The sequence below is a fragment of the Cibotium barometz genome, chromosome 18, assembly GCF_041138505.1.
Source record: "Cibotium barometz isolate CiBa-2024 chromosome 18, ASM4113850v1, whole genome shotgun sequence".
Taxonomy (NCBI): domain Eukaryota; kingdom Viridiplantae; phylum Streptophyta; class Polypodiopsida; order Cyatheales; family Cibotiaceae; genus Cibotium; species Cibotium barometz.
In genome coordinates, this window is record NC_141063.1 from 32334025 (window position 1) to 32355287 (window position 21263).

Genomic DNA, 21263 nt, shown 5'->3' on the forward strand with positions numbered 1-21263 from the left:
TCGGAGCATGTTTGTGTACAATGGTATGGGGAAGAGTAGGATTTTCCATGGCCTCCCAAGAGACTTGAAAAATCCATACTGGGTGCTAATTGCTAACCCAAACATGCTCGGATGGTGACTAAACTTTGCAAGCATGTGAGCATGGGTCCCTCCACATGCTTGCAAAGTTTGGTCCCCATCAGAGCATGATTGGGTATGATGGTATGAAGAACACTGGTTATTTCAATGGCCAAACTTCATGTGGGGGGGACCCATGCTCACATGCCCACATGCTTGCAAAGTCTGGTCACCATCGGAGCATGTTTGGGTTACCAATTAACGCCAATGTGGATTTTTACGGTCTCTTGGTGCTTAAGAGGCCATGGAAAATCCTGCTCTTCCCTATACCATCGTACCCAAAAATCCTCTGATTTAGGGACCAAACTTTGCAAGCATGCAGGGGAGACCCACCCCCACATGCTTGCAAAGTTTGGTCACCATCGAAGCATGTTTGGGTTAGCAATTAGTGCCCAGTGCCGATTTTTCAAGTCTCTTGGTGCGTCAAACGCCATGGAAAATCTCCATCTTCCCCATACAATCATACCCAAACATGCTCTGATGGGGACAAAACTTTGCAAACATGTGGGCCCACATGCTTGCAAAATTTGGTCACCATGGGAGCATGTTTGGGTTAGTAATTACCGCCGCCTAGTACGGGTTTTTTAAGTCTCTTGGTGCTTAAGAGGCAATGGAAAATCCCTCTCTTCCCCATACCATCATACCCAAACATGGTATAGGGAAGAGCGGGATTTTCGATGGTCTCTTAAGCACCAAGAGACCTTAAAAATCCACATTGGGCGCTAATTGCTAACCCAAATATGCTCTGATGGTGACCAAACTTTGCAAGCATGTGGGCATGGGTCCCCCCCACATGCTTGCAATGTTTAGCCATTGAAAATACCGCTATTCCCCATACCGTTGTACCCAATCATGCTCCGATGGGGACTAAACTTTGCAAGCATGTGGGGGAGACCCATGCTCACATGCTTGCAAAGTTAAGTCACCATCCGAGCATGTTTGGGTTAGCAATTAGCGCCCAGTGTGGATTTTTCAAGTCTCTTGGGAGGCCATGGAAAATCCTACTCTTCCCCATACCATCGTACCCAAACATGCTCCGATGGGGACCAAAATTTGGAAGCATGTGGAGAGGACCCACCCCCACACACATACAAAGTTTGGTCCCCACCATCGGAGCATGTTTGGGTATGATGGTATGAGGAAGAGCGAGATTTTCCGTGGCCTCTTAAGCACCAAGAGACTTGAAAAATCTACCTAGGTGCTAATTGCTAGCCTAAACATGCTCCAATGGGTATCAAACATTGTAAGCATGTGGGGGTGGGTTCCCCCCACACGTGTGGAAAGTTTGGTCGCCATCGGAGCATGTTTGGGTATGATTGTCTGGGGAAGAGCGGGAGTTTCCACTGCCTCTTAAACACCAAGAGACTTAGAAAACCCGCACTGGGCAGCGCTAATTACTAACCCAAACATGCTCCCATGGTGACCAGATTTTGCAAGCATGTGGGCCCACATGTTTGCAAAGTTTGGTCCCCGTCAGAGCATGTTTGGGTATGATTGTATGGGGAAGATAGAGATTTTCCATGGCGTTTGATGCACCAAGAGACTTGAAAAATCGGCACTAGGCACTAATTGCTAACCCAAACATGCTTCGATGGGTGGTGACCAAACTTTGCAAGCATGTGGGGGTGGGTCCCCCCAAATACTTGCAAAATTTGGTCCCTAAATCAGAGTTTGTTTGGGTACGATGGTATAGGGAAGAGCAGGATTTTCCATGGCCTCTTAAGCACCAAGAGACCTTCAAAATCCACATTGGGCGTTAATTGCTAACCCAAACATGCTCCGATGGTTGGTGACCAGACTTTGCAAGCATGTGGGCATGGGTTCCCCCCACATGTTTGCAAAGTTTGGCCATTGAGAATACTGGTGTTCCCCATACCATCATACCCAATCATGCTCCGATGGGGACCAAACTTTGCAAGCATGTGGGGGTGACCCATGCTCACATGCTTGCAAAGTTTAGTCACCATCCGAGCATGTTTGGGTATGATGGTATGGGGAAGAGCGAGATTTTCCATGGCCTCTTAAGCACCAAGAGACTTGAAAAATCTGCCCTAGGTGCTAATTGCTAACCTAAACATGCTCCAATGGGTATCAAACATTGCAAGCATGTGGGGGTGGGTTCCTCCCACACGCGTGGAAAGTTTGGTCGCCATTCGGAGCATGTTTGGGTATGATGGTATGGGGAAGAGCGGGATTTTCCAATGGGCAGCGCTAATTACTAACCCAAACATGCTCCCATGGTGACCAAATTTTGCAAGCATGTGGGCCCACATGTTTGCAAAGTTTGGTCCCCATCAGAGCATGTTTGGGTATGAATGGACTTGAAAACTCTGCCCTAGGCGCTAATTGCTAACCTAAACATGCTCCAATGGGTATCAAACATTGCAAGCATGTGGGGGTGGGTTCCCTCCACACGCGTGGAAAGTTTGGTCGCCATTCGGAGCATATTTGGGTATGATGGTGTGGGGAAGAGCGGGATTTTCCATGGCCTCTTAAGCACCAAGAGACTTGAAAAACCCGCACTGGGCGGTGCTAATTGCTAACCCAAACATGCTCCCATGGTGACCAAAATTTGCAAGCATGTGGGCCCACATGTTTGCAAAGTTTGGTCCCCATCAGAGCATGTTTGGGTATAATTGTATGGGGAAGATGGAGATTTTTCATGGCGTTTGACACACCAAGAGACTTGAAAAATCGGCACTGGGCACTCATTGCTAACCAAAACATGCTTCGATGGTGATCAAACTTTGCACGAATGTGGGGGTGCCCCCCCCCCCCCCCCCCCCCCCGCATGCTTGCAAAGTTTGGTCCCTACATCAGAGGATGTTTGGGTACGATGGTATAGGGAAGAGCGGGATTTTCCATGGCCTCTTAAGCACCAAGAGATCTTAAAAATCCACATTGGGTGCTAATTGCTAACCCAAACATGCTTCGATGGTGGCCAAACTTTGCAAGCATGCGGGCATGGGTTCCCCCCACATGCTAGCAAAGTTTGGCCATTGAAAATACCGCTATTCCCCATACCATCGTACTCAATCATGCTACGATGGGAACCAAACTTTGCAAGCATGTGGGGGAGACCCATGCTCACATGCTTGCAAAGTTAAGTCACCATCCGAGCATGTTTGGGTTAGCAATTAGCGTCCAGTGTGGATTTTTCAAGTCTCTTGGGAGGCCATGAAAAATCCTACTCTTCTCCATACCATCGTACCCAAACATGCTCCGATGGGGACCAAACCTTGGAAGCATGTGGAGGGGACCCACCCCCACACGCATACGAAGTTTGGTCCCCATTAGAGCATGTTTGGGTATGATGGTATGGGGAAGAGCGAGATTTTCCATGGTCGCTTAAGCACCAAGAGACTTGAAAAACCGGCACTGGGCGGTGCTAATTGCTAACCCAAACATGCTCCCATGGTGACCAAAATTTGCAAGCATGTGGGCCCACATGTTTGCAAAGTTTGGTCCCCATCAGAGCATGTTTGGGTATAATTGTATGGGGAAGATGGAGATTTTCCATGGCGTTTGACGCACCAAGAGATTGAAAAATTGGCACTGGGCACTAATTGCTAACCCAAACATGCTTCGATGGTGACCAAACTTTACAAGAATGTGGGGGTGGGCCCCCCCCGCATGCTTGCAGAGTTTGGTCCCTACATCAGAGGATGTTGGGGTACGATGGTATAGGGAAGAGCGGGACTTTCCATGGCCTCTTCAGCACCAAGAGAGCTTAAAAATTCACATTGGGCGCTAATTGCTAACCCAAACATACGCCGATGGGCACCAAACTTTGCAAGCATGTGGAGGGGACCCACCCCCACATGCATGCAAAGTTTGGTCCCCATCGGAGCATGTTTGGGTATGATGGTATGGGGAAGAGCGAGATTTTCCATGGCCTCTTAAGCACCAAGAGACTTGAAAAATCTGCCCTTAGGCGCTAATTGCTAACCTAAACATGCTCCAATGGGTATCAAACATTGCAAGCATGTGGGGGTGGGTTCCCCCTACACGTGTGGAAAGTTTGGTCGCCATTCGGAGCATGTTTGGGTATGATGGTATAGGGAAGAGGGGGATTTTCCATGGCCTCTTAAGCACCAAGAGACTTGAAAAACCCGCACTGGTGTGGGGCGGTGCTAATTGCTAACCCAAACATGCTCCCATGGTGACCAAAATTTGCAAGCATGTGGGTCCACATGTTTGCAAAGTTTGGTCCTCTCATTAGAGCATGTTTGGGTATAATTTAATGGGGAAGATGGAGATTTTCCATGGCGTTTGATGACGCACCAAGAGACTTGAAAAATCGGCACTGGGCACTCATTGCTAACACAAACATGCTTCGATGGTGACCAAACTTTGCAAGAATGTGGGGGTGGGCCCCCCCGCATGCTTGCAAAGTTTGGTCCCTACATCAGAGGATGTTTGGGTACGATGGTATAGGGAAGAGCGGGATTTTCCATGGCCTCTTAAGCACCAAGAGACTTGAAAAATCTGCCCTAGGCGCTAATTGCTAACCTAAACATGCTCCAATGGGTATCAAACATTGCAAGCATGTGGGGGTGGGTTCCCCCTACACGCAATCCCGCTCTTCCCCATACCATCATACCCAAACATGCTCCGATGGCGACCAAACTTTCCACGCGTGGGTTCCCCCCACGCGTGTGGGGGGAACCCACCCCCTTATGCTTGCAATGTTTGATACCCATTGGAGCATGTTTAGGTTAGCAATTAGCGCCTAGGGCAGATTTTTCAAGTCTCTTGGTACTTAAGAGGCCATGGAAAATCTCGCTCTTCCCCATACCATCATACCCAAACATGCTCCGATGGGGACCAAACTTTGCATGCACGTGAGGATGGGTCCCCTCCACATGCTTGCAAAGTTTGGTCCCCATCGGAGCATGTTTGGGTACGATGGTATGGGGAAGAGTAGGATTTTCCATGGCCTCTCAAGAGACTTGAGAAATCCACACTGGGCACTAATTGCTAACCCAAACATGCTCGGATGGTGACTAAACTTTGCAAGCATGTGAGCATGGGTCCCCCCCACATGCTTGCAAAGTTTGGTCCCCATCGAAGTATGATTGGGTATGATGGTATGGGGAACAGTGGTATTTTCAATGGCCAAACTTCATGTGGGGGGGACCCATGCTCACATGCCCACATGCTTGCAAAGTCTGATCACCATCGGAGCATGTTTGGGTTAGCAATTAACGCCCAATATAGATTTTTAAGGTCTCTGGGTGCTTAAGAGGCCATGGAAAATCGTGCTCTTCCCTATACCATCGTACCCAAACATCCTCTTATTTAGGGACCAAACTTTGCAAGCATGCGGGGGGGATCCACTCCCACATGCTTGCAAAGTTTGGTCACCATCGAAGCATGTTTGGGTTAGCAATTAGTGCCCAGTGCCAATTTTTCAAGTCTCTTGGTGCATCAAATGCCATGGAAAATCTCCATCTTCCCCATACAATCATACCCAAACATGCTCTGATGGGGACCAAACTTTGCAAACATGTGGGCCCACATGCTTGCAAAATTTGTTCACCATGGGAGCATGTTTGGGTTAGTAATTAGAGCCATGGAAAATCCCGCTCTTTCCCATACCATTATACCCAAACATGCTCCGATGGTGACCAAACTTTCCACGCGTGTGGGGGGAACCCACCCCACATGCTTGCAATGTTTGATACCCATTGGAGCATGTTTAGGTTAGCAATTAGCACCTAGGGCAGATTTTTCAAGTCTCTTGGTGCTTAAGAGGCCATGGAAAATCTCGCTCTTCCCCAAATCATCATACCCAAACATGCTCCGATGGGAACTAAACTTTGTATGCATGTGGGGGTGGGTCCCCTCCACATGCTTCCAAAGTTTGGTCCCCATCGGAGCATGTTTGGGTACAAAGGTGTGGGGAAGAGTAGGATTTTCCATTGCCCCCCAAGAGACTTGCAAAGTTTGGTCCTTATCAGAGCATGTTTGGGTTACCAATTAACGCCCAATGTGGATTTTTAACGTCTCTTGGTGCTTAAGAGGCCATGGAAAATCCTGCTCTTCCCTATACCATCGTACCCAAAAATCCTCTGAGTTAGGGACCAAACTTTGCAAGCATGCGGGGGGGACCCACCCCCACATGCTTGCAAAGTTTGGTCACCATCGAAGCATGTTTGGGTTAGCAATTAGTGCCCAGTGCCGATTTTTCAAGTCTCTTGGTGCGTCAAACGCCATGGAAAATCTCCATCTTCCCCATACAATCATACCCAAACATGCTCTGATGGGGACAAAACTTTGCAAACATGTGGGCCCACATGCTTGCAAAATTTGGTCACCATGGGAGCATGTTTGGGTTAGTAATTACGGCCGCCTAGTACGGGCTTTTTAAGTCTCTTGGTGCTTAAGAGGCAATGGAAAATCCCGCTCTTCTCCATACCATCATACCCAAACATGCTCCGATGGCGACCAAACTTTCCACGCGTGTGGGGGAACCCACCCCCACATGCTTGCAATGTTTGATACCCACCCCCACATGCTTGCAATGTTTGATACCCATTGGAGCATGTTTAGGTTAGCAATTAGCGCCTAGGGAAGATTTTTCAAGTCTCTTGGTGCTTAAGAGGCCATGGAAAGTCCCGCTCTTCCCTATACCATCGTACCCAAACATCCTTTGATGTAGAGACCAAACTTTGCAAGCATGCGGGGGGGGGGCCCACCCCCACATTCTTGCAAAGTGTGGTCACCATCGAAGCATGTTTGGGTTAGCAATGAGTGCCCAGTGCCGATTTTTCAAGTCTCTTGGTGCGTCATCAAACGCCATGGAAAATCTCCATCTTCCCCATAAAATTATACCCAAACATGCTCTGATGAGAGGACCAAACTTTGCAAACATGTGGACCCACATGCTTGCAAATTTTGATCACCATGGGAGCATGTTTCAGTTAGCAATTAGCATGGCCCCACACCAGTGCGGATTTTTCAAGTCTCTTGGTGCTTAAGAGGCCATGGAAAATCCCGCTCTTCCCTATACCATCATACCCAAACATGCTCCGAATGGCGACCAAACTTTCCACGCGTGTACGGGGAACCCACCCCCACATGCTTGCAATGTGGGGGGAACCCACCCCCACATGCTTGCAATGTTTGATACCCATTGGAGCATGTTTAGGTTAGCAATTAGCGCCTAGGGCAGATTTTTCAAGTCTCTTGGTGCTTAAGAGGCCATGGAAAATCTCGCTCTTCCCCATACCATCATACCCAAACATGCTCCGATGGGGACCAAACTTTGCATGTGTGTGGGGGTGGGTCCCCTCCACATGCTTGCAAAGTTTGGTCCCCATCAGAGCATGTTTGGATACGATGGTATGGGAAAAAGTAGGATTTTCCATGGCCTCCTAAGAGACTTGAGAAATCCACACTGGGCGCTAATTGCTAACCCAAACATGCTCGGATGGGGACTAAACTTTGCAAGCATGTGAGAATGGGTCCCCCTACATGCTTGCAAAGTTTGGTCCCCATCGGAGCATGATTGGGTATGATGGTATAGGGAATAGCGGTATTTTCAATGGCCAAACTTCATGTGGGGGGGACCCATGCTCACATGCCCACATGCTTGCAAAGTCTGGTCACCATCGGAGCATGTTTGTGTTAGCAATTAACGCCCAATGTGGATTTTTAAAGTCTCTTGGTGCTAAGAGGCCATGGAAAATCCTGCTCTTCCCTATACCATCGTACCCAAACATCCTCTGATTTAGGGACCAAACTTTGCAAGCATGCGGGGGGGACCCACCCCCACATGCTTGCAAAGTTTGGTCACCACATCGAAGCATGTTTGGGTTAGCAATTAGTGCCCAGTGCCGATTTTTCAAGTCTCTTGGTGCGTCAAACGCCATGGAAAATCTCCATCTACCCCATACAATCATACCTAAATATGCTCTGATGGGGAACACTACAAACATGTGGGCCTACATGCTTGCAAAATTTGGTCACCATGGGAGCATGTTTGCGTTAGTAATTAGCGCCGCCTAGTGCGGGTTTTTTAAGTCTCTTGGTGCTTAAGAGGCAATGGAAAATCCCGCTATTCCCCATACTATTATACCCAAACATGCTCCGATGGCGCCAAACTTTCCACGTGTGTGGGGGGAACCCACCCCCACATGCTTGCAATGTTTGATACCCATTGGAGCATGTTTAGGTTAGCAATTAGCGCCTAGGGCAGATTTTTCAAGTCTCTTGGTGCTTAAGAGGCCATAGAAAATCTCGCTCTTCCCCATACCAGCATACCCAAACATGCTCTGATGGGGGACCAAACTTTGTATGCGTGTGGGGTGGGTCCTCTCCATATGCTTCGAAAGTTTGGTCCCCATCGGAGCATGTTTGGGTATGATGGTATGGAGAAGAGTAGGATTTTCCATGGCCTCCCAAGAGACTTCAAAAATCCACTCTGGGGGCGCTAATTGCTAACCCAAACATGCTCGGATAGTGACTTAACTTTGCAAGCATGTGAGCATGGGTCTCCCCCACATGCTTGCAAAGTTTGGTCCCCATCGTAGAATGATTGGGTACGATGGTATGGGGAATAGCGGTATTTTCAATGGCCAAACATTGCAAGCATGTGGGGGGGACCCATGCCCACATGCTTGCAAAGTTTGGTCACCATTGGAGCATGTTTGGGTTAGCAATTAGCGCCCAATGTGGATTTTTAAGGTCTCTTGGTGCTGCTTAAGAGGCCATGGAAAATCTCGCTCTTCCCTATACCATCGTACCCAAACATCCTCTGATGTAGGGACCAAACTTTGCAAGAATGTGGGAGTGCCCACCCCCACATTCTTGCAAAGTTTGGTCACTATCGAAGCATGTTTAGGTTAGCAATGAGTGCCCAGTGCTGATTTTTCAAGTCTCTTGGTGCGTCAAATGCCATGGAAAATCTCCATCTTCCCCATACAATTATACCCAAACATGCTCTGATGGGGAACAACCTTTGCAAACATGTGGGCCCACATGCTTGCAAATTTTGGTAACCATGGGAGTATGTTTGGGTTAGCAATTAGCGCCGCCCCACACCAGTGCGGGTTTTTCAAGTCTCTTGGTGCTTAAGAGGCCATGGAAAATCCCGCTCTTCCCTGTACCATCATACCCAAACATGCTCTGAATGGCGACCAAACTTTCCATGTGTGTGGGGGGAACCCACCCCCACATGCTTGCAATGTTTGATACCCATTGGAGCATGTTTAGGTTAGCAATTAGCGCCTAGGGTAGATTTTTCAAGTCTCTTGGTGCTTAAGAGGCCATGGAAAATCTCGCTCTTCCCCATACCATCATACCCAAACATGCTCCGATGGGGACCAAACTTTGCATGCATGTGGGGGTGGGTCCCCTCCACATGCTTGCAAAGTTTGGTCCTTATCAGAGCATGTTTGGGTACGATGGTATGGGGAAGAGTAGGATTTTCCATGGCCTCCCAAGAGACTTGAGAAATCCACACTGGGCGCTCATTGCTAACCCAAACATGCTCGGATGGTGACTAAACTTTGCAAGCATGTGAGCATGGGTCCCCCCACATGCTTGCAAAGTTTGGTCCCCATCGAAGCATGATTGGGTATGATGGTATGGAGAACAGTGGTATTTTCAATGGCAAAACTTCATGTGGGGGGGACCCATGCCCACATGCTTGCAAAGTCTGGTCACCATCGGAGCATGTTTGGGTTACCAATTAACGCCCAATGTGGATTTTTAAGGTCTCTTGGTGCTTAAGAGGCCATGGAAAATCCTGCTCTTCCCTATACCATCGTACCCAAAAATCCTCTGATTTAGGGACCAAACTTTGCAAGCATGCGGGGGGGACCCACCCCCACATGCTTGCAAAGTTTGGTCACCATCGAAGCATGTTTGGGTTAGCAAAAAATTGCCCAGTGCCGATTTTTGAAGTCTCTTGGTGCGTCAAACGCCATGGAAAATCTCCATCTTCCCCATACAATCATACCCAAACATGCTCTGATGGGGACAAAACTTTGCAAACATGTGGGCCCACATGCTTGCAAAATTTGGTCACCATGGGAGCATGTTTGGGTTAGTAATTAGCGCTGCCCAGTTCTGGTTTTTTAAGTCTCTTGGTCCTTAAGAGGCAATGGAAAATCCCGCTCTTCCCCATACCATCATACGCAAACATGCTCCGATGGCGCCAAACTTTCCACGCGTGTGGGGGGAACCCACCCCCACATGCCTGCAATGTTTGATACCCATTGGAGCATGTTTAGGTTAGCAATTAGTGCATAGGGCAGATTTTTCAAGTCTCTTGGTGCTTAAGAGGCCATGGAAAATCTCGCTCTTCCCCATACCATCATACCCAAACATGCTCCAATGGGGACCAAACTTTGTATGCGTGTGGGGGTGGGTCCCCGCTTCCAAAGTTTGGTCCCCATCAGAGCATGTTTGTGTACGATGGTATGGGAAAGAGTAGGATTTTCCATGGCCTCCCAAGAGTAGGATGTTTGGGTACGATGGTATGGGAAAGAGTAGGATTTTTCAAGTCTCTTGGTGCGTCAAACGCCATGGAAAATCTCCATCTTCCCCATACAATTATACCCAAACATGCTCTGATGGGGACCAAACCTTGCGAATATGTGGGCCCAGATGCTTGCAAATTTTGGTCACCATGGGAGTATGTTTGGGTTAGCAATTAGCGCCGCCCCACACCAGTGCGGGTTTTTCAAGTTTGCTTAAGAGGCCATGGAAAATCCCGCTCTTCCCTATACCATCATACCCAAACATGCTCCGAATGGCGACCAAACTTTCCACGCGTGTGGGGGGAACCCACCCCCACATGCTTGCAATGTTTGATACCCATTGGAGCATGTTTAGGTTAGCAATTAGCGCCTAGGTTAGATTTTTCAAGTCTCTTGGTGCTTAAGAAGCCATGGAAAATCTCGCTCTTCCCCATACCATTATACCCAAACATGCTCCGATGGGGACCAAACTTTGCATGCGTGTGGGGGTGGGTCCCCTCCACATGCTTGCAAAGTTTGGTCCCCATCGGAGCATGTTTGTGTACAATGGTATGGGGAAGAGTAGGATTTTCCATGGCCTCCCAAGAGACTTGAAAAATCCATACTGGGTGCTAATTGCTAACCCAAACATGCTCGGATGGTGACTAAACTTTGCAAGCATGTGAGCATGGGTCCCTCCACATGCTTGCAAAGTTTGGTCCCCATCAGAGCATGATTGGGTATGATGGTATGAAGAACACTGGTATTTTCAATGGCCAAACTTCATGTGGGGGGGACCCATGCTCACATGCCCACATGCTTGCAAAGTCTGGTCACCATCGGAGCATGTTTGGGTTACCAATTAACGCCAATGTGGATTTTTAAGGTCTCTTGGTGCTTAAGAGGCCATGGAGAATCCTGCTCTTCCCTATACCATCGTACCCAAAAATCCTCTGATTTAGGGACCAAACTTTGCAAGCATGCAGGGGGGACCCACCCCCACATGCTTGCAAAGTTTGGTCACCATCGAAGCATGTTTGGGTTAGCAATTAGTGCCCAGTGCCGATTTTTCAAGTCTCTTGGTGCGTCAAACGCCATGGAAAATCTCCATCTTCCCCATACAATCATACCCAAACATGCTCTGATGGGGACAAAACTTTGCAAACATGTGGGCCCACATGCTTGCAAATTTTGGTCACCATGGGAGCATGTTTGGGTTAGTAATTACCGCCGCCTAGTACGGGTTTTTTAAGTCTCTTGGTGCTTAAGAGGCAATGGAAAATCCCGCTCTTCCCCATACCATCATACCCAAACATGCTCCGATGGCGACCAAACTTTCCACGCGTGTGGGGGGAACCCACCCCCACATGCTTGCAATGTTTGATACCCACCCCCACATGCTTGCAATGTTTGATACCCATTGGAGCATGTTTAGGTTAGCAATTAGCGCCTAGGGCAGATTTTTCAAGTCTCTTGGTGCTTAAGAGGCCATGGAAAATCCCGCTCTTCCCTATACCATCGTACCCAAACATCCTCTGATGTAGGGACCAAACTTTGCAAGCATGCGGGGGGGCCCACCCCCACATTCTTGCAAAGTTTGGTCACCATCGAAGCATGTTTGTGTTAGCAATGAGTGCCTAGTGCCGATTTTTCAAGTCTCTTGGAACGTTTTCAAACGCCATGGAAAATCTCCATCTTCCCCATAAAATTATACCCAAACATGCTCTGATGAGAGGACCAAACTTTGCAAACATGTGGACCCACATGCTTGCAAATTTTGGTCACCATGGGAGCATGTTTGGGTTGGCAATTAGCACCGCCCCACACCAGTGCGGGTTTTTCAAGTCTCTTAGTGCTTAAGAGACCATGGAAAATCCCCCTCTTCCCTATACCATCATACCCAAACATGCTCCGAATGGCGACAAAACTTTCCACGCGTGTAGGGGAAACCCACCCCCACATGCTTGCAATGTTTGATACCCATTGGAGCATGTTTAGGTTAGCAATTAGCGCCTAGGGCAGATTTTTCAAGTCTCTTGGTGCTTAAGAGGCCATGGAAAATCTCGCTCTTCCCGATACCTTTATACCCAAACATGCTCCGATTGGGGACCAAACTTTGCATGCGTGTGGGGTTGGGTCCCCTCCACATGCTTGCAAAGTTTGGTCCCCATCAGAGCATGTTTGGATACGATGGTATGGGGAAAAGTAGGATTTTCCATGGCCTCCTAAGAGACTTGAAAAATCCACACTGGGCGCTAATTGCTAACCCAAACATGCTCGGATGGTGACTAAACTTTGCAAGCATGTGAGCATGGGTTCCCCTACATGCTTGCAAAGTTTGGTCACCATCGAAGCATGTTTGTGTTAGCAATTAACGCCCAATGTGGATTTTTAAAGTCTCTTGGTGCTAAGAGGCCATGGAAAATCCTGTTCTTCCCTATACCATCGTACCCAAACATCCTCTGATTTAGGGACCAAACTTTGCAAGCATGCGGGGGGGGGGACCCACCCCCACATGCTTGCAAAGTTTGGTCACCATCGAAGCATGCTTGGGTTAGCAATTAGTGCCCAGTGCCGATTTTTCAAGTCTCTTGGTGCGTCAAACGCCATGGAAAATCTCCATCTTCCCCATACAATCATACCCAAACATGCTCTGATGGGGAACCAACTTTGCAAACATGTGGGCCTACATGCTTGCAAAATTTGGTCACCATGGGAGCATGTTTGCGTTAGTAATTAGCGCCGCCTAGTGCGGGTTTTTTAAGTCTCTTGGTGCTTAAGAGGCACTGGAAAATCCCGCTATTCCCCATACTATTATACCCAAACATGCTCCGATGGCGCCAAACTTTCCACGTGTGTGGGGGGAACCCACCCCCACATGCTTGCAATGTTTGATACCCATTGGAGCATGTTTAGGTTAGCAATTAGCGCCTAGGGCAGATTTTTCAAGTCTCTTGGTGCTTAAGAGGCCATGGAAAATCTCGCTCTTCCCCATACCAGCATACCCAAACATGCTCTGATGGGGGACCAAACTTTGTATGCGTGTGCGGTGGGTCCCCTCCATATGCTTCCAAAGTTTAGTCCCCATCGGAGCATGTTTGGGTACGATGGTATGGAGAAGAGTAGGATTTTCCATGGCCTCCCAAGAGACTTCAAAAATCCACTCTGGGGGCGCTAATTGCTAACCCAAACATGCTCGGATGGTGACATAACTTTGCAAGCATGTGAGCATGGGTCTCCCCCACATGCTTGCAAATTTTGGTCCCCATCGTAGAATGATTGGGTACGATGGTATGGGGAATAGCGGTATTTTCAATGGCCAAACATTGCAAGCATGTGCGGGGGACCCATGCCCACATGCTTGCAAAGTTTGGTCACCATCGGAGCATGTTTGGGTTAGCAATTAGCGCCCAATGTGGATTTTTAAGGTCTCTTGGTGCTGCTTAAGAGGCCACGGAAAATCTCGCTCTTCCCTATACCATCGTACCCAAACATCCTCTGATGTAGGGACCAAACTTTGCAAGAATGTGGGGGGGCCCACCCCCACATTCTTGCAAAGTTTAGTCCCTACATCAGAGGATGTTTGGGTACGATGGTATAGGGAAGCATGTTTAGGTTAGCAATAAGTGCTCAGTGCCGATTTTTCAAGTCTCTTGGTGCATCAAACGCCATGGAAAATCTCCATCTTCCCCATACAATTATACCCAAACATGCTCTGATGGGGACCAAACTTTGCAAATATGTGGGCCCACATGCTTGCAAATTTTGGTCACCATGGGAGTATGTTTGGGTTAGCAATTGGCGCCGCCCCACACCAGTGCGGATTTTTCAAGTCTCTTGGTGCTTAAGAGGCCATGGAAAATTCCGCTCTTCCCTATACCATCATACCCAAACATGCTCCGAATGGCGACCAAGCTTTCCACGCGTGTGGGGGGAACCCACCCCCACATGCTTGCAATGTTTGATACCCATTGGAGCATGTTTAGGTTAGCAATTAGCGCCTAGGGCAGATTTTTCAAGTCTCTTGGTGCTTAAAAGGCCATGGAAAATCTCGCTCTTCCCCATACCATCATACCCAAAGATGCTCGGATGGGGACCAAACTTTGCATGCATGTGGGGGTGGGTCCCCTCCACATGTTTGCAAAGTTTAGTCCTTATCGGAGCATGTTTGGGTACGATGGTATGGGAAAGAGTAGGATTTTCCATGGCCTCCCAAGAGACTTGAGAAATCCACACTGGGCGCTCATTGCTAACCCAAACATGCTCGGATGGTGACTAAACTTTGCAAGCATGTGAGCATGGGCCCCCCCACATGCTTGCAAAGTTTGGTCCCCATCGGAGCATGATTGGGTATGATGGTATGGGGAACAATGGTATTTTCAATGGCAAAACTTTGTAAACATGTGGGGGGGACCCATGCCCACATGCCCACATGCTTGCAAAGTCTGGTCACCATCGGAGCATGTTTGGGTTAGCAATTAACACCCAATGTGGATTTTTAAGGTCTCTTGGAAAATCCTGCTCTTCCCTATACCATCGTACCCAAACATCCTCTGATTTAGGGACCAAACTTTGCAAGCATGCGGGGGGAACCCACCCCCACATGCTTGCAAAGTTTGGTCACCATCGAAGCATGTTTGGGTTAGCAATTAGTGCCCAATGTTGAAAGAACGGTAGAGGAGGAGGAGACACACACATAGGAGCAAACCCTAATGTAAATTCCAAACCCTAACCATAGAGGGAAGCCATGTCCACTCTCACACAAAGCATAATGCACTAATCCATAATCCACACAACACACAATGAGTTGTGTCCACACTCTACTAACCCTAGCTAATGTCCACACACTATGACCAGCTGGACACGCGGTCATTTATGTCTCACACATGTTCCTACCTAATCTGCCAGCACATAGCATAGCTGGCTCATACTGACATCGAGCTTGAATATCTCAACAGCCCCTCTCAAGCTCATGATGTACTGCCGATGAAGATGTAGATGAGCTTGGGATATCAAGACTCTCAACACTCCCCCTCCAGCTCATCCCATGTACTCCCAACATAGTCCGGAAGTACTCAAACTTCTCCCTGCTAAGTGGCTTCATGAAGATATCAGCCACCTGCTCATCAGTCTTCACATAGTGAAGATCAACTGTACCATCCAGCACCTTTTCTCTGACAAAGTGATAATGGACCTCTATGTGTTTGGTCCTCGCATGAAACACTGGATTCTTTGCCAACTGTATACTGCTCATGTTGTCACAATGTATGACAACTTTGCCATCAAGAGGCTCACATAAATCTGCCAAGAGACTCTTTAACCATATAGCCTCACAAGTAGCAATGGCTGCACCTCTGTACTCAGCCTCTGTACTGGATAAAGCAACTGTAGGTTGCTTTTTGCTACTCCAACTCACCACGGCACTTCCAAGTGTAAAAGCATATCCACTAGTAGACCTCCTGTCATATGCGCTACCTGCCCAATCAGCATCTGTGTAGCCATGTATGTCCAAGCTTTTACCACTCTCATAGAATAAACCATAATGTGCTGTGGTTTTCACATATCTCATGATGCGTCTCACTGCATCCAAATGTGGTTTCCTGGGGCTCTGCATAAACTGGCTAACTAGCCCCACTGCATAACTCAAATCTGGGCGTGTGATAGTCATGTATATGAGACTACCAACCATCTTCCTCTACATAGAAGGATCATCCAATTCCTCGCCATAATCAGCCCGCAACTTCACATTTTGCTCCAATGGTGTACTCATAGGCTTACACCCTGTCATGCCATACTTTGCCAACATATCCAATGCATATTGGCGCTGTACTAACCAAGTACCTGCATGATCTTTCACCACTTCAATGCCAAGGAAGTATCTCAACTCACCAAGATCTTTCATGTCAAATTGCCCACTCAAAGCTTTCTTGACATGCATCACATCTGCACTATGATCACCTGTAATAATCAAGTCATCCACATAGATGACTAGTAAAACAATCCCATGCTGTGTCTTCTTCACATAGAGTGAAGAATCTGCTGTAGAAATCTGAAAACCAAGTGAGATAAGATATCTACTCATCTTATCACTCCAAGCACGTGGTGCTTGCTTCAGACCATATAATGCCTTTTTCAACCTGCATACGTGAGTGGGATATCTAGGGTGTACATACCCTTCTGGCTGTGCCATGTATACTTCCTCTTGTAGATCTCCATTCAGAAATGCATTCTTAACATCCATCTGATGCATTTCCCAGCCATTAGCTGCAGCCATAGCAATGACTGCTCTCACTGTGCCCATCTTAGCCACTGGGCTAAACGTCTCATCATAATCCAATCCTTGGGTTTGTGCATAACCCTTTGCTACCAATCTAGCTTTATGTCTCTCAATAGAACCATCAGATTTGCACTTCACTTTGTAAACCCATTTACATCCAATAACATTCTTGTCCTTTGGTAGTGCAACCAAGTCCCATGTATCATTATGGACCAATGCGTCCATCTCCACATCCATTGCTTTTTCCCATACATGCTCTCCAATAGCCTCTGTATAGCATGTAGGTTCCACATGCTTCACCATAGATGTCATGTATGCATAGTGCATAGCGAAATCTCTGTATATCAACCTGTCAACAGGATATCTGACCCTCTGGGATCTCCGCAATGCATGCGGGTCACTCTGTACACCTGTGACTCTAGCATGTGGTGGCACATATCTGTCCTGTCTAGCACCAGGTGTGCGTAAAACAGGTATGCCAAGCTCCTCATCCAAACTCTCGGAGCTAGATGACTCATATCCTGTGATTCCAATTCCTTCGACTTTCTTTTTGCCTTTGTCCATAGCACTACTCCCAGTGCTTACACTCTCATGCCTCAAACGTCCTGACCATGGACGTACACTGCTACTCTCAGCTTCTGCTGCTGGCCCAGACATAGTAGTTGAACTAGAACTTGCTTGTGATGGCAAGTTCACAGGCACATCTGCTTCCAGTGACTCAATAACACCCTTATCTTTTGCTTTATACCACTAGCAAGCTCATCAAACACCACATCACGTGAGATGACCACTTGTCTAGTTTGTGGATTATAACACTTGTAGGCTTTTCGATCCTGTGCATATCCCACAAATATACATTTCTCTGCCTTAGGATCCAACTTCCTTCTTCTTTCATCAGGCACATGCACATAGGCTATGCATCCAAAAACTTTAAGATGTCCAATGTCTGGCCTGTAACCTGTGAGCCGCATCTCTGGCGTGCTTCCATGAATGGCTGATGTAGGTGTTTTGTTCAATATGTATATTGCAGTAGCACATGCTTCTGCCCAATAGTAATCTGGCATGCTCTTTTCATTAAGCATCGCCCTTGCCACTTCACATATAACTCTATTCTTTCTCTCAGCCACACCATTCTGCTGAGGTGTATACCTGCATGTCAATTGTCTCCTTATCCCATGCTTCCTCAAGAAATGTTCAAAAGCTTTTGAGGTGTATTCACCACCTCCATCTGTCCTCAGACATTTAATCCAACAGCCATACTGCTTTTCTGCAAAAGCTTTGAAATCCATGAATTTTTCCAATACTTCACTCTTCTCCCTGAGAAAGTATATCCATGTCATCCTGCTAAAGTCATCAATGAATGTAACATAGTATAGACTGCCTTTGATAGATGGGTTTTGTGCAGGACCCCATACATCACTGTGTACTATCTCAAGTGGCCTGTTACTCATATTTCCTTCTCTAGGAAATCTCAATCTTGCCTGCTTCCCAAACTGACAGGCTTCACAAACATGCATATGTCCATCATATTTGAACCTAGGCAATCCATTGACAATGCCTCTTGTTTGCATGTTCTTTAATCTCTGTATATTTACATGGCCAATCCTCTTGTGCCACATATCAATATCCTATACCACATTCCTGCTCTTTGAGAACATGGCTGATTTTAGCTCAGGAATTCCAGCATCCAGCTTAAACAGTCTTCCTTCTTTCTTGCCTTTAGCAATCACTCTACATCCATGTTTAAAATCTTCAACGAAGCATCCATGCTCATTGAATCTAACCTGTAATCCCTGTTCTACCATTTGACCAACTGAGGCCAAGCTTTTAGTGATCGAAGGCACATACAGCACATCTGACATAGACTTTGTCTGACCATTATGCATGACCAATGGTACACTTCCAACATGTGTAATGACATGCTGGGTATCATCACCTGTTTCCACATAGCCTTTGACATCCATTGGCTTCATGTGCTCAAACCATTCACCATGACATGTCATATGGTTTGATGCTCCTGAGTCCATGTACCATGTATCATCATTCTCAGCATTTGTTGTCATAGAACCCACAACATGCTTCATGGCAAACAAATGATTTGCAGTTCCATCATTGCTACTTGATGCATAGTTACCACCATGTTGTGCATAGTTTCCACCATAATGACCACCACGTTGTGCTCTTCCCCCTCTCAAATCATTCTGTTTGCGAAAGCAATCTCTCGCCATATGACCATATTTGCCACAATAGTGGCATTCAACATCTTGCATAGAATTTTGTTGGCCTTGCCAACGTCCTCTACCACGGGGGGTACCTCTGCCTCGCTGAGGTGCATAACCACGACCACCTCGAGCACCATATGAAGGCTGAAAATTCTGTTGTGGAGGCCTATCCTGCCATCCACGACCATTACCACCACGTCCATGTGATGCGAATCTCCCCGTGCCTCTAAAACCTCTCTGCGAGTAGAAAGCCTGATTTCTGCCATCATCATGGCTAGAAGATGCATCCAAAAATGAATCACTGAGCTTGATTTCCTCAACCAATAAGAGTGAAAACAACTCACCGAAGTCGGGTAAACCTGTACTCCTCACTGAGATAGATGTATCAAAGGATTTGTATTCCTTGCCAAGACCACGCAAGGTAATATCCACCAAATCATCATCAGGCATGGGGGCATTTATTGTGGTCAATGCATCTGCAAACTTCTTGATTTCTTGCACATAATCATGTATGCTCCTTTTATTCCTTTTCACATTGTGTATCTGCTGTCGCAATTGAGATTTGCGAGCACTCGTATCTGTATCAAACATTTTGACCAAAGTATCCCATGCATCTTTGGGATTCTCAGCATCCTGAATGTGTATGAGCATAGCATCAGAAATGCATATAGACAAATAATGCAGCACTTTGAATGCTCTCTCTGACCATTGCTTATGAGCAATAAGCTGCTGCTGTGTAGGTTGCCGAGGTAGCTCAGGCTCAGGCTCAGCACCTGTAATGAGATTCCAAAATCCTTTTCCTTTCAAGAAACTCTTTATCCTGTACTTCCATGCCTGGAAGTTCTTCCTATCCAGCTTTTCACCAACAATCTGAACTGGATTGTCCGACATGTTGCTCAATGCGTACACCTTCCGCACACTTCAAATCTGTAAATGAGCCTTCCTCAGCTCAACCACACTCCAATGAATTTTCCAGATACTCCAAGATAGCCAACAAACTCCAAATTTGATGTAGGAAATCAACCTGTAATCATCCGAGATGAACTGACTCACGCAGTGCGGAATACCCTGTATTGACACGCCTTCCAAGGCTCCAAATTGCAAAGTAATGGTGCAATCAAGTCTAGGCAACTTGCATTGACACCTAATGAACCTCAATGTTGAGTATCAACTCCATTTGCCATGTGTAATTATCAATTTTTGAAAACCCCTTTCTCTGTTTTTGGAAAAACCAGAAAAACCAGTAATGATTTGGCTCTAATTCCTTCAATATTTCACCAAATTGAGCAACCAAGCATTCATTGGCTTAGCAATAGTGTCCATCAACTCCATGTAAGAGGAATTTGTCCAATTGTAAAACACCAAAGATTAATTGCTCGATTAAAATGCTCTGTTTCTCTGCAACCAGTGGACAGCCTGTTTTAATCAGCTCATTCCCAGCTCAATTAAGCATCATTGGCCAAACAAATCACATAGCCCTCTTCTCCAAGATGTAAAGCATCCAATTGCTAAGAATATTGTGGAAGATATCAAGCACCAAGTAAGAAATCGACCTCCTCGTAGTGAAAAAACCAGTTTTTTGCCCTGTTTCCTCTGTATGGGCTGCGCCGCCTGCAAATCAGGGGTTTGGGAGTGTTTATCAAGTTGTTTGATGATGGTTATAGGTGCCCAACACACTTGGGTATGTGTGCAACCCACCAATGCTTTGATTTTCACCAAGAATAGGCTCCAAATGCATCAATTTTTGACTTTCTTCTCTCTGTTTTGTGAGAGCTCAAAAAATCAGTAATTTCTCTCAATTAAATGCATGTAAATTGCTCCAAAATCACAGTAGGGCTTGCATAAGAGTTGCCATTACATCTCTCATTGTCAGATACATGTTTGCTTTGCCAGAATCACATATATTTCCACCATACATCAATGTTCCTAAGCTTTAATGGAAAGCTTCAAAAACCAGAATTTTGCCTTGCTTTGATTTGCTCTAAAATGCTTTGCTTTTTCCTGTTTCACCTGCAATCCGCTCAAGGATGTTTAGAAGACCTTACCCGGTAGGCCAAGCTTTCAAATCTGATAGTATTTGGTGTGCTCCAAGCTTCACAGCTCCAATGGCAGCTTCACAGCTTCTTTTCACAGCTTCTTCTTCTTCCTCTTCACTCACTCACTCATAAACCCTAATAA